The sequence below is a fragment of the Erithacus rubecula genome (assembly GCF_903797595.1).
Source record: "Erithacus rubecula genome assembly, chromosome: 11".
Taxonomy (NCBI): Eukaryota; Metazoa; Chordata; class Aves; order Passeriformes; family Muscicapidae; genus Erithacus; species Erithacus rubecula.
The window spans coordinates 8,051,869-8,066,280 of NC_136663.1; positions in this window are offsets into that span (position 1 = coordinate 8,051,869).

Below are 14,412 nucleotides of genomic sequence, written 5' to 3' on the forward strand. Positions count from 1 at the left end.
ATCAATCACCCCACGCCTGCCTGCCGTGTTTGGGGAGCAGAGTCTCACCCAACACTGGACCAGTAAGCAAAAGGCAGCTTTGGGTTATTCAACAAGACCAGGGCAATGCCTTGACCCAGTACAGTCTGGGAAAGGCTGGATCTTCAGGGGAAATCAGATGGAAAGCTATGCTGGCCTTGCTGGTAGGGCTGGGGCTGGTGCCAGGGCCTGCACTGCTCCCACCAAGTGCTGCCCCGGCTGGAAACGCTGGCTCCTTCGGGAATGAAGGGAGCAAAGGGCTGCTGCATGGCTGGAAGTGAAAGGCAGACATGTCCCATCCCTGCTAGCTTGCCTTTCCCACATTTCACTGGCCAACATGGAGTATCAGAGGCACTGGTGCCTGTGCCCCACTGCCCACCCAGCCCTTTCTGCCACCTAAATCTGCCATCTTCAGATGAGAAGACCCTTTCACCCTGCCCCAGCCTCCCAACAGCCCCAGCCCAATGCTGCCGAGCCCTCTTGCTGCCCCTCTCCCGCTTTGATCTCCCCCGGAGCCGGGGCCGGTATCACCGCCGGGGCCGGGGGCCGCCCCGGGTGTCAGACTGGTTCAGCCACACATTTCTGGCTAATGAGAAATTTCCTCTCCCCGGCGCTCGGCCAGGTTTTTTTTTAGCTCCGGTATCGCTACCCCACCTCTGCCTCAGCCACGGCAGGCTGAGTCACGGGGGGCCCGGGCCACCTCCCGCACGCTGGCTTCGCCCACCGGCACGGTGCTTGCCAGGCCCTAGCAGCACCCTCTCCCGGTGCCTTCCCCTGGGGATGGCGTGACCAGGAGCCTGGCAAAACCAAAACTCCGATGACCCATCCTGTTGCAAGAGGCAAACGCTCCGGAGCGATGTCTGAACCCGGGCGATGCTCGGGGTGGATGGGCTGAGCCTGGGGACTGCCACACCCTGCTGTGCCCCCCGTCCCAGCTGCCCTGCTCCGTGCTCGGGGAACCACAGCTCGGGGCAGCCGGGGAAGTTCAAAGGGAAGAAGAAAAGCAGCAGTCCCCGCTGTGTGTGAGGGTTTGGGCTCGGATCCCCACTCCCCATGTCACAGCCTGAAGTCATTTCGTGCCATTAACGGGTTTTCTCGCTCTGAACTTGCTAATGAGCCTGCGTGGGAAGCAGCAGAGACCGAGGGCCTCCAAACTGGGGCAGTGGAGGGAGCGAGTGGCTCCTAGCAGAGCGTACTGGGGGGAGAGGCAACCATCATCCACCCTTAACACCCCGCACTGAGTCCTGCTTGCTCTTGGTGGTCCCCAGCCAGCCCCACTGACCCCCAGCACATCCCTGTCACCCCAGCAGCCCCACCCAGATGCCTAGAAAGAAGGGTGTCTCATGTCACCACCTTAGACGGTGGCTCACCTTCTGCCACCTCCCTGGTGTAGTTTCCCCCATCCTGCTGTCCCCATTGTCACCCAGGTGGGGAACCAGAACTGCACCCTGGGAGGAGGAAGCTGAAACCATGACCCATCCCCAGGGTGGTGAGTCAGGCTGTGCCAGGTGACTTCTGCTGGAAAGCACCTTTCAGCACCATCCCCATTCCTGTCCCTGTTCCTAACCCTGCTCCTGTCCCTGTGCCTGACCCCATCCCCATCCCACAGTGGTGCAGAAGGACCCCATGGGAGGCACTGACAGAGAGGAGGAAGGTAAAAACTCCATGGAGGTGGTGGATGTTTCTGTGCACAGCCCAGCCTTGCAGAAGCAGAGCAGGAGGATGAGCCAAGCCTGGGGCAGGAGCACTGGAGCAGGAGTGCTGAGCTGTGTGAGCAGCGTCACCAGACCTGTGCAAACAAACACTTGGCACTGCAGAGATGGGGAGAGCCCATCCAGTGACACCCTCAGCTCTGGGGCTTGTGGGGTCAAGGTGATGGAGCCGTGGCACAGCATATCTGGGGGCTGGTGTGAGGCAGGAGCCTTCCCTGACAGTGTGATCCAGCCGTGCTGTGGTCCCAGCCATTGTCCCTTGGGCAGGGGACAGGATGTGCTGGCACCAGGGCTGTGGGCTGCCGTTCACACGCTGCTGGCGGGTGGGCAGTGGGTGATGGACGAGGCACGTCCCGGCCTCCGCGCCGAGATAATCCCGTCCCTGCTGGCCCCGGGCGGCATTTATCTCGCGCCAGGGCTGACGTCACCCCCCGAGACCCCAGCCAAGGAGGCCTCACTGCTCTTCCTGGCTTTTCCCAGGGACGAGGGGCTTTGGGCCCCTCGCCCCAGGCTGTGAGCAGGTGGATTTATGACCACAGCCATGCTCCGGCATCCAGGGGACAGGAGAGGCAACGAGACCTTTATAGCTTTAATACACCTTTCTGACAGTGAAGTTTAAATGGCCTCGTAAACCCCCTTGTCACCCACCCCCAGCAGAAGGCAGCAGTTTATTAGGGCTGTAATTCTTCTCCTGGCATTCCATCAGTGTCCTTTTAATCTGCACTTGGGGGTTTTTTATTTCTGCTTAATACCAGCAGCTGTAAATGCTGTTAGGGATTGTCTTGTGCAGGGACCCTCCGGGGGGAGACTGGGCATCAGGGCACGGATATGATGGAGGAGGGGGAGCTGGAAGCTGGTACAGCCCAGTTCCAACTGAGGGGTCAGAGTGCTGAAGAGGAGCCAAATTTTCCTGCTCCAAGCACATGCCTCCTCTGCAAAGCAGGCCCAGGCAGGAATGCATCCATGATGCAAGGAAAGCCTTTCCAGGGAACCTTGGGATTTCAACAGCGGAGCCGGCCGGGAGCTAATCCTTTGTGCCAGGCTTTCCATTTTCATCTCATTAACTCCCGCTCTCTGTGCCGCTGCCCTCTCCGTTTTTCTGCCAGGGAGATAAGTCTCCGTGCTCGGTGCGGTGAATCCTCCGCGCCTGCTCGCCCAACGCTCCCGCTCGCGCTGACGCTGGCAGGCAGCTTCCATCCAATTACAGCGGGGTGAAGCTCATTTTAATTGCATAGAGCAACTGGGATTACGCAGACTTTATCTCCTAATTCCCTCTTTATCTCTTAACTTCACACTCACTGCTTGCATTGAAGGCAGGACAGCTTGTGCCGGGGTTTGCAATTTCTGAAGTACCCTTTCCCCTGCACCAGCCCCTTGCCCAGATGGGGCTGGCCCCAAAATGCCCCTAAATGCTGATGTTGGGGAACCCTCTGTGTCCCATGGAGCCACAGCCTCCAGATATCCCCGCAGCATTTGGGGGGTCAAGCCAGGGGATAGCACCCATTACACCAGCTCTTCAGGAGGAGGGCTCGTCCTTGAGCTGGTATCACACATCACCTGGAGGCAGAGACTTTCTAGGAGAGGCTGCGATGGGCACAGCATGAGTAAAGGGCTTTTCCTCTTTACAGACCATGATAGTAGGTGCCCAGCACCACTGCTGAGGCTGCTGCAGAGCTCAGGGTGTCCCTGTGGGGGAGGGACAGAGTGCTTGCCACCAAAAATGCACACTGAGGACAGCAAGCATCTCAGCCAGCTCCTTGGGAACTCTTGAGGACCCTTTATCTGCTCTGTGCACTTATCCAGGATGAAAGCTTCTGCAGGGCTCTGGGGGCTTGTTAGTGGAGTTGAAAGATGTTTTTTAATCTCTCCAGGTATGAATAGCACCCATGGGTCCCTGACTCCCCCTACAAAGGGCAGCCCCCACCATTCCTCTCCACAGCAGGAGCAGGCAGAACCAAGGTATCCTGCTCTTCCCACCTCTATTTATTCACCCCCTGAGACATCCCTGGGTACACCGCAACCACTCTGGCTTGGGCATCCAGCAACACCCTCTTGGTGTGTGGACATGTCCACCCCAACCCAGAGCGAGCTCTTGAGATAGCAAGATAGCCAGAGGCTGCCCCGGATGGGGCACTTGGCAGAGCTGGCCCTGATAACAAGCCAGCAGCTGGTCCCATCTCCCTGCAGCATTTCCCTATTGATTTGATGGCTCTTGGCTTCACAGAGCGCCAGGTGCCAGCCTCACCCTGCTGCAGGTGGGTAAACTGAGGCAGCAGGGCAGGGGTCAGGTGCCCGGCTTAGCAAGCTCTACATCAGCACAGCTGGGTGTTAATTAGATACCATTAGCACACGCTAATTAATGTAATTCCAATGACCCACAATTCTGGAGCGTGAGAGTTGCTGCTCACTCTGTGCCATTGCTGTGAACAGCTGTGCCCCTGCCATGACTGGTGGCAGCAGGAAAGGGAGCAACCAGGCAGCCACTGATGGCAGTGCCAGTGTCACGCTACCAGGGCTCCTTCCTGCAGGCTGGCATGCTCCTGGCCCTCACTCTCCAGGCACTGCCAACACAAGCCAGACCCAGCAGATCATGCATTTTGGGTGCTGGCAGAGCCACACTAAACCTGTCAGTTTTGACTGCAGGAGTGCCCCAAATAACCATCTCCTTGGTGTCCTGTTGGCCGCCCTCCCTGATGGCTGGGGGGCCAAGCACATTGGGGGGGCAGGGGCTTTGGCGTGGGGGCTGTGGCAGTGAAAGGGTGACTCTTAATCCTGCGGCAGCTGCGGGGCCCAGGCTTGCTTGTTCAAGGGATATGGCAGCTCGGTCAACAATCCCTGGCCCGTTTCGGGGGGGATTAGCTGCCCCCCGGGGAGGGAAGGGGCCCGCATGAATATTGGGCGGGTGGGAACACAGCCCAGTGGGAACAAAGCCAGACAGGGAGGCAGCAGGGAGCAGGCACCCGCCATTCCAAGGCGTCCCCAAGGTGGGGGACAGGGGCTTGAGGACTGTCCCTGTCCCTGTCCCTATCCTACTTTCACACTGCACAGTGCTGACAGGAGGGAGCTCTGGTTATCATCCCACACCACCCCAGTACGATAACCCTGCGCCAGCGTCCAGCCACTCCTCTGACCCCGTGTCCATCCTCATGTCCCACCATGGCAAGCCCCAGAGGGAGGTGGCACAGGAAATGCCCGAATGCTGGCACTTGGGACCTCCTGGCAAACTAGGGGCAAGTGTGTAAACTAGTCCTTGTTTGCCACGGGTTGGCCAGCTGGGGATAATCCAGGCTGGAGGGGGCCATAGGGTATAAGGTCAGCCAGGAGGGGAGCTGGGCTGTCTGGGGACCCCCAGTGGTGGTGGGAGCCTCCCACACACCCAGGGACAGTCTCAGACCACTAAAACCTGTGGATTCAAACTGGGAGGCTCCAGCTCCTGCCAAGCAGCAGGTGGAACCCATGAGAGAAGAAGAGGATAGTTTGCTTTGGTGACATCCAACCCTGTGTTTCCTGCAAGCTCAGCACCCCTCCATTCCCTCTGCTTCCTGCTGTGCCCCATGCTTGGTCCTGGTGTGGGGACCCTTTGCCCTATGTTTGGGGTTACAGATCTGCAAGGTCTCTGAGAGCAGTCCTCAGTGTTTGCTGAGGCAATCCCCAGCACCAAGTCTGCCCTGGGCTCCCTGGGGAGCAGAAGCCCTCTCCAGGCCAACTCCCTTGGGGACTGAGAGGTTCCCCAGAGTGCAGGTCTCTTTGTCCCCCCTTAAAATGGGGCCACAAGGACAGACAAGACTGGGGCGTGCACCCAGGGAGAGGTCGTCTGGTGGTGGTACTTGGGGAATAAGCCCCCACCCCTGGGGCCGTGTGCTGGGTACATGTTTGGGTACATGTACACGTGTAGCTGGGCGCGCCCTGGGGCCCCCCTGGCCCCGTTCCCCACGGGTGCTGAGCAGGGGCCGCTTTTCTGCTCCGTTAGCCAGGGCTGTGCCGGCACATAATGACATGGTAATTGTGAGCGGAGGCTCGGCCACACGCACTGCCCAGCTCGCTGGCCAGCCCTCCCAGACCTGGGGTAGCTGCTGCCCGGGGGGTCCCACAATCTGCCCCCTCACCTGCCCATGGGACCCCCATGTCCGGCTCCATCCGGGACTTGCCCCAGTGGCAGGGCAGGGGTGAAAGCCCCCGGCAGGCTGTGGTCACCTCCTTGGCTCGGGAGCTGGGAAACCTGTTCTTCCCCGTGGTGTTTACACGGGTAAGAGGGGTCCTCTGCCGCTGCACATCGCATTTTCTGCTTGGTCACTTCCATCTGTGTCCCCGCATAATGATTTTTTCTGCTACATTAATTTAACACACTGCGGCGAGCCGAGGCGCTGGGACCCCGGGCTGCTTAATTGTGTCAAAGGAAAGGCTCCTGCTCCCGCTTTCATTGGCAGCCAGGGCTGCTGCGGGGTGGGTGTCCCCGCGGGGGGGTGGGAAGGGGTCTCAGGGTGGTCGTAGGGGCTGGAGGGAGGCAGCGGTGGAAGGGTGTAGGATGTCAGAGGGGTTAGTATGAGCCCCCCAGTCCTGGCCCAGGCTGTCTGCTGGGGGCTCTGAGGTGAGGGTGAGGAGTACTGGGGACCCTAAACTTCCCTTCCAAAGGGCCTGGCTCCATGGAGTGTCTCGCAGCAACCCTTCAGATGCTGCAGCAGGATGGCAGCGGCACATCCTGGTGCCCAATTCTCTGCTCGGGGCCGGCAGTCCCCGCCCGGGGCTGGCGGGAGCCAGAGGGTTAAGTGCTGTTTGTGTTGGCTGAATGAGGCGGGAGCCGAACAAGCCCCCACAAATGGAGGTGAAGGGCTGCCCAGACGGGATGTGACAACCCGATTTCAGGGCTGTCAGCCCCGGCATGGTGGGCGTTGAGCGGGGACATTCCTCCTCGGCACTCCCTGCTCCCCTGGCTCCAGCACCGAGACACCGACAAAGGCAATGGCAGCCCCTGCCCAGCTCGCCCCAGCATCTGGGGTGCCGTGGGGTGTCCACGGGGCGCTGCGGAGCTCGAGGAGCCCGAAGTTCGGGGGATGCTGGGAGGCCCCCTCGCCCTCCCCGCTGGCGGCCCCGCCGTAAGTGGCCTTTGGTATTTGCAAACATTGTGGCGAGGGGCTGGGAAGGTCTCGGCCCACCCCAGCGGGCGCCTTTGTGCTGTGCGGACCCCCGGGGGCTCATTTCCATCCCGCCCGGGCTCCCTCCTCGTTCCATTCAGTGCCGGCCGACCAGCGCTTGCAGCAGCAGTGCCAAGCGCGCAGCTGTGCGCAGCCCGGCACTGGCCCCATCCCGGGGGTTCGTGCCCCATCCCGGTGTGCTCTCAGGGTACCCCAAATCCCCCCATCCCAGATGAGCAGGGTGCCTGGGGCTGGCAGGCAGCTCCGTCCAGCCCAGCACAGCTAGACCCCATGGCACAGGGATACCGTGAGCAACTCTGGGCTCCCCACGGCTCCCAGCACCCTCCCTGCACACCCATCGCCACCACAGCCACATCCCCCACCGGACCCCAGGGACCCAGCCCAGTGCAGCTGGCTCTCCAGCAGTGCCGTTTGCCGGAACCGGTCGGTGTTTTATGGCCCTACTCAACACCTGCGGATCAATGCCGATCCGCATTTTATTTGGTTTTTGGAGTCATAAAGGTGAATTGACCCAGCTGCACCTCTGCAACTGTTCTCCCCCGCAGCCAGGTGCAGGGTGGGAGAGAAGGGCAGGGACAGGGGACCCGGGGACACAGTGCCCATCCCTCACCGTGCCCAAGGGGGAGTGCCCAAGGGAGATGGGGTTGCTCTTTTCTCCTGCTTTTTGTGACTGGAAAATCTCCTCGGGGGCCCCCGGCGGTGACCTCTTCCTGGGCGCAGCGCTAAGCCCTTTGTAATGGGATTTTGTGGCAGAACCGGCAAATTAGGGGCGAAGTGAATGTGTTAAGCTTCTGGTTTCTTTCTGAGGGTTCCCCCTCCCCAGCCCACGCCGGCCGGAGCTCGAACAAAGGCGACGAGCTCTGCTTTTATCTCGGGTTCTTAGAAGTCAGAGCTGTACAGAGCTGTGCTTTCCCCTCCGGAGCAGGCAGGCCGGGACAGAGATGGGGACAGGGACGGGCAGAGCTCGGGGCTCCGGCAAAGAGCGTGGGGGCAACATGCTGCAAGCGAGCTGTGCCAACACATTGGCTATGGGGACAAATTTAGGAAGGGGGCACAAAAGGACACATCTCCAGGTCAGGGAGATGTGACACCGAGAAGTCCCTGTAGCTGGAATCCCTCTGTATCCAAGACAGGCAACAGCAGTGGGAGGGCAGCTGGGGTGGGGAAGTGTGTGGGTCTGGCCCGGCATTAAGACGGTCCCCGGGCCATGCTGGGGCTCGGCAGCGGTAGGACACACCTCTGCTTCAGAATTAATATTGCTACAGTGCAAAGGCTTCTTTAACACTGACAAATACGAGCCACAAATACCTGTTAAAATCCCACATCACTGACGGGATTGGCAGCCCTTTTACTTCTTGTCCCCCAGCTATCCGAGGTCCCTTTGCCTTCCCGAGAGAGGGCAGGAGTTCTGTCTGTCGCTTGAGAGAAGAAAGGGCACCCGCCAGCTTGGAGCATCCCCCCCAGCAGGTCTCCTTTCAAGGGTGCCCCACCATCCCTTCCACTTAGGGTGAGCGCTGATCCCCTGGGACCTGCCCTGGGTGTTTCTGAGCACCTTCAGGCAAGAACAAAGTAAATGTGAGGCTGGGTGGGAAGGATGTTTCTTTGACACCCCAAAAGCTCCCAAATGCAGACAGGGAGCAGGCAGGGGACAGTGTGCTGCCCCCAGGGCCCCCGTAAGGGCCTGATTTATTGCTGTCTCTTGAAGGATGCCATTAAGACAGCGTCCGGAGCTGGGAGCACAGCTGCCGGAGCAGATCAGTGCCTGATTAACGTTGGGCAACTTGTTATATTGTCAGATAATTATCCCCAAACTGTATGACTTTTCTGCTAAGTGGCAGCGCTTAATTGCGTTTTTAATTACACTGCCATTGCCTCAACCCCTCCACGGGATGCTGGGATGCTGGGAGCCAGGCAGGAGCAGGGTAGGGGGCCTGGGACCCTTTGCAGAGGGCATGGCAGGGGCATCCTGCTCCCACAGAACCCTCCTGGCGTGGGCACACGCTGTGGCATCCCCAAGCCATGAGTGCTCCAGGCAGTGAGGTTTTGGAGTGATCCTTCTTGGTGCTCCCCAAGCTGGGGGCACATGGGGTGCAGAAAAAGGAGCAGGAAGGCAGGGTGCCCCCTTTGCACCCCGTGATCTTTGAGGGCTCACCATCCCCTGCAGCCCCCCCATCCCCATCCGGCTGGAGGCAGCTCAAGGTCTGGCTTCCCCTTACAGGCAGAGACAGGTCAGGGGTCAATACATTTAAAATTCCTCCTCGATCTCAAACTCCAGAGTGGCTGGCAAGCACCCTCTGGCACCCTGGGCAGGCAGAAGGAGTGTGGGCAGAGGCAAGCAGCTGTGTCTGTGTGTGTGAGTTCATGTGTGTTCATGTGTGTGCATTTTTGGGGGGGTGCACGTGCACAGGGACCACCTGTGTGTGTGCATGGGTGTGGATGGACAGCATGTGCATTTGGGGGTGTGTATGCACACACATGAATGCCCCTGTGTGCACACCCACACATCTGCCGAAGTGCACATCTGGCTGTGTCCGTGTGTGTGTATCGGTGTACATGTGCTGCTGTGTGCAAACATGGAGGTCTGTGCACACCTGAGCCTGCCTGTGCTTGTCTGAGTGCCTGGGAGAGGAGGAGGAGCCCATGTCTGTCCATGCTGGGTCATCAGTGCCACGTGTAGTGTGTGTGCGAGTGTGTGTGTGTGTCTGTGTGTGTCTGTGTGTGCAAAGGTGTGCCTGTGGCTGCACACCTGGGTGTGCAGACACCCCTGTGCCCCCAGCCAGCCTGTTCTGGGGTGGCTGCAATGGGTCCTGGCTCTGTCCCCCACCCCAGCCGTGCTGGACCTCCCAGGGAGACTCCCCAGCTGACCCCGTGGGAGCAGCAGGGTCAGGACCCTCGGGGCTTCAGGTGCAGAAGGCACCTGCATGTCACAGCAGCTCCTCTCCCTCACCCATCCCTCCCTGGGTCAGTGATGCTCCCAGTGCAGCAAGGGGCACAGCCTGGGACATCCAGCACTGCTGGGTGCCAGACCCCTCTGCTGTGTCTACCATGGCCAGGGCCAGCTGGGGCTGTTCCTGCCGGGGTCCAAGGTGCTGCTGCTGGGCCACCCCCACACCACAGCCCTCCTCACCAGCCGGACGCTCGGCAGGGCTGGGAGGAAATCCAGGCGTTATCGGGCAGCCGGTGCAGCCCTTGCCGTGGCCTCTGGTCTGAAATTTCCTGGCGTGGCCCTCACAACAGCATTTATCCCGAGCTGTGCCTTCCTCACCAAGGTGGGGTCCAGCCAAGCTTCCCCTTGACACCTCAGGGGTGAGAGAGTGTGGTGGATCAGGCCCCCCAGAGTCCTTTCAAACCAGGGGAGAGGAAAAATCTGGATTTTGATGGGGAAGGAGCCAGTCCTAAGCCCCACCTTGGTGCTGTGCCCCCCACTCACATAGAGTACATGGACTGGGACAAGAATCAGTCTTGGGGGGGAGGGGTGCAATAAGTCCCCTGAAAGGCATCCTGGTCCCCAGCAGCCCCCCTACAAGCTCCTCTTATCTTCATGGCAGCCGGATGGGGTCTCTCCAGAGAGAGGCTGAAATTTCCAGGAAAAAATGTAAATAGAGGTCCCTGTCCCGCCTGTCCCCCTTATCTCAGGAATCCGGAGCGCGCCGGGCTCTTCTCCCAGCCATATTTCATCCCAGGCATCCCTGCTGGCTGTGAACCAAAGCAACACTGATGGGGTCTGTAACAGACTTAAAGATCACAATTGCCTTAAACGTTGTCAAGGCCACAGAACGGAGGGAGGCTGTGTCTCAGGGCTGCCAGGACCTCAGGACCATGGGCTGGGGTCACTTTCCTACCCCATGTGGCTGGGGGTTCTTAGGATGGTCAGAGAGGTTTGGTGCTTCAGACCTCAACACATACTGCCCTGCTATGGGGGTTCCAGGATGGGAAAGCTTTTGGGTTGCCATTGCCCACCTGGTGTCCCCAAGCAGCGGGGTCAGGGCCCAGCCACTTCCCCTCCCTGCTCCCAGATCAGCTGCTAATGATGCCTCCTGACCCTGCTCGAAAAGAACGTAAATTATTCAGCTCCTCATCAGGGCAATTAAATTAGCTCGTCATTGCAGGGCATGAATATTTCAGGGGGGCAGAGGCTGGGAGCTGGGGGGGGCCAGGAATGACAGGGCTGGGGCTGAGCCCCATTCCTTGGCCAGGAGGTGCAGTGAGTGTGTCCATTCTCAGACCATGGGGGACAGAGAAAGGTGGGGAGTAGGGGTTGAGGGTCTCGGGGCAGAGGGCTTGAAGTCTGGTGCCCAGATGTCTGGGTCCCTTGTGGGCAGTCTGTCCCGTTGCCCTGGCTGTCTGGGTTACTTTCCCTGCTGCTGACAGAGGCCAGATGCCAACAGCCACCCCTGCCCCACTCCCAGAGCACCTCCTGCACCCCCACATTGCCCCTCTTTTTCAGGAGAACACTTGGGGATTGGTGGCACTGCAAGGGGCTGCCTCCACCCTAGAGATCCCAAATCCCCCCTGCTTCCCCTTGCCCCAGGCTGTGCCAACTCCTGCCCGCTACCCTCCCCAGAGCCTGTGGGTTCTCCGCCAGGATTTCTCTTTCCTTTCTTCCTCGCACTGAACAATTAATAATTTATCCCATAATAAAAGAGGAAACAGTTAATGAGATGAAAACAAGCCAGAAACATCTGCTGGGGCTGCTTTCATCGCCTCCCCTGGCCGCCTGCGCAGGAAGCGGGGGCAGGAGGGGGACGGGGGCGCCGGGGGGGGGCCACGGCAGCAGGAGGCTGTCCCCGCACCCAGCCTTTCTTGCCACGGCCCCCTCCTCCTCGGGGACCCCCAGGCAAGGCACTCTCTCCCCACTGCACCATCAAAACCTGGCTGAGAGCTGCCAGGTTCACAAATAGCACTGGGGGTCCTGCCATGGGGGTGTCACCCTAAAAAGGGCAAAGAAGCCTCTAGGTCTGATGCTGCCCAGTGTCCTCAGAGATGTGCCTGGCTGCTGAAGGGGGACGAGATTGTCCCCTCCATCCCCTCTGTCCCCAGCCCCCATGCCCAGCTGTTGTTCATTACTGGTGATCTGATCTCCAGTGAGTGGGGCTGCCCCCAGGACCTGATACTATCGGGGTAGCACCACAACCCCAAACCCCGCTGGGGTGCCAGGCAGGACACGTGGGGATGGGGCAGGGCACCCTGCCAGCAAAGGGAACTGCAGGACTGACCACACGATTCAGTGCTTTGCTGAGATTTATGGAGCCCAAGGAGGAAGCTTATTTTGGGACCGCTTATTTCGGAACTGTGGCTTCATGACATGTGAGGAGAGGTGTGAGGGGACATGGCTGGGATGCAGTGGGGATGCAGGGTACTGGGGAAAGGGAGAGCAGGGAGAGGGGGCACTGAGAGCAGGAAGGGGACAGGCAGGGAAGGGGAAGACAGCAATGCCCAGAGGCTGCTGGCATGTGGCCAAGACCCAGACTGGAAGGAAGAGCAGCCCTGACCAGCCCCACCATCAGCTTGTTCATGGGAGGGACTGTGAGGACCCCACAGAGGCACCCTGGGCTCCAGGAATGGCAGTTTGGGCAGGGGCAGTAAAGCTTGTGCAGGATGCTGCTGCCTGCCTCTGTTTCCAATTTAGCTGATCCTCACCCCAATCCCTGCAGCTCCCTAATCTGTTTGTCTTCCAAAGCCGTTAAGTTAATTCCGAGCCCAGGAAAATTCCACAGCTTTCATCCCAGCCCACCCTCCAGCTCGAAGGGTCTGGCAGGGGCATGGTGGGCAGCTGCCAGACCCTGTCAATGTCCAGCACAGAGCCCCTTCCACCATGAAGGAGCAGGAACTCGCTCCTGCAGGCTCCCAGAGCCGCCTCCAGCAGCCCCTTGGTCCCTCCTGGGGCGGGGTGGTGCTAAGGGCCGTCATGGGGACAGGCGGCTGTGATGACAGCTGGGGAGATGGCCTGTCCCTCTGCCAGCCCGGACAGGCACCCGGCCCCCTCTGAGAGGTGCCGTGGAAAAACTGACATCAGCATCAGCCCGGAGGAATTCTGTCTCCCTGGCCCATCCCAGCTGGGGACAGGGACAGGGACAGGGGCCTCTGCCATGCACCACAGCAGACAGCAAGGTGAAGTAGGAGGGGGGATGGTATAAGGCCCCTTCTTTGCTGTGCCCGGGGGCCAGGAGCAGCCCAGAGGGTCTGTGAATATCCCCAGGGTACAGTCACTGACTCTGCTTACTGTTAGCACAGCCCCCTTCAAGCTCTGACTGCAGAGAACAGCCAGCTCAGGACACTGGTGACATCCCCCCACTGTCAGGGACAGTGGCTGGGCTGAATTCCTCAGGATCTCAGTAAGCAGAAAGAAAGTTCTAATACCTTCCCAAGCTTTGGGGCTTCTGGTATGGTTATGGCCTGGTCACCCCTTGGTCCCCTCTGTCCCCCACCCCACAGGATGTGGCAATGAGGAAATTGTGGAGAGGTGGTGACACCCCCAGTTGCCTCCATGCTGGAGACCCCGACATCCTGCTCCCCTCCCCCAATCACGCTCCATCATCTCCTCGTTCCCAGCCCGGGTAATTGGTGGCCTGGTGACAGACGGGCTCATTAGCAGCTTAATTTCGGCTTCATCTCTTCCTGCCCGACCCCCAGCCCAGGTGGGGACTGGCCCAGCAGGGTGCAGGGATGGGCACCCGGAGGCCACATTGCTACACCCCATGGGGGACCCGTGGAGCTGCGGGGAGAGCAGAGGAGTGCACAACACGGGCTGGCAGCACTGCCCTGGGCAGCCCTCATGGCCTTGGCTCCCCAACGTCGGGGTGCATGCGGGGACACCATTCCCCAGCATGGGGACGGTGCCTCCCTGCTCCTTGCCCCACTGGGATGGGCAGGGACACCACCAGGGCAGGTGCCAGCAGGTGCCGGCCGTTGCCCACCCTCCCGGCCTCACCCTGCCCTTGTTTGTTCCCTAACGGTGGAGGCATTTCGGCTCCTTTGTGCCGGTGATTACAGGAATCGCCGCTGCCTCTGAAGTACCAGCCCCACACCCCAAACTGGGCAGCAGGATTATGGGCATGTGAGCAAGGAGCCCAGGCCACGGCACGGGCAGGAGTGCAGGCAGGCTTGCAAGCAGCAGGGAGCACGGGGTGCAGGCAGGTTTCTCACCCCCACTGTTCTGCTTTGCCTTTGGGACCATGTTGCAGCCTGGGAGCCCATCCCCAGCACCCCAGCACCAGGAGAGTGCCCCAAACCGTGTCCCTGTCCCCCTCCCAGGAGAAGCAGCTGGCGGCAGCCCACAATGGCTGATGTGGGGCCCCCGAAGGCCGCCCCACCGGATGGAGGCCTGGCTGCCTTTCAAAGGCGCTTGTGTTGTATAATTTATCGGCAGGAGATAACAGACAAGGGCTAACGAAGGAGGAGGTTGTACCCCTGCTCTGGGGAGTGGGGCACCACAAGAACTGGCGCTGCCAGGATTCATCACACTGGGGGCACGCACACCTCCCTGGCTGAGGTGTAGGTCTCATTTTGGTTTGGGGGTGCTCCAAGGC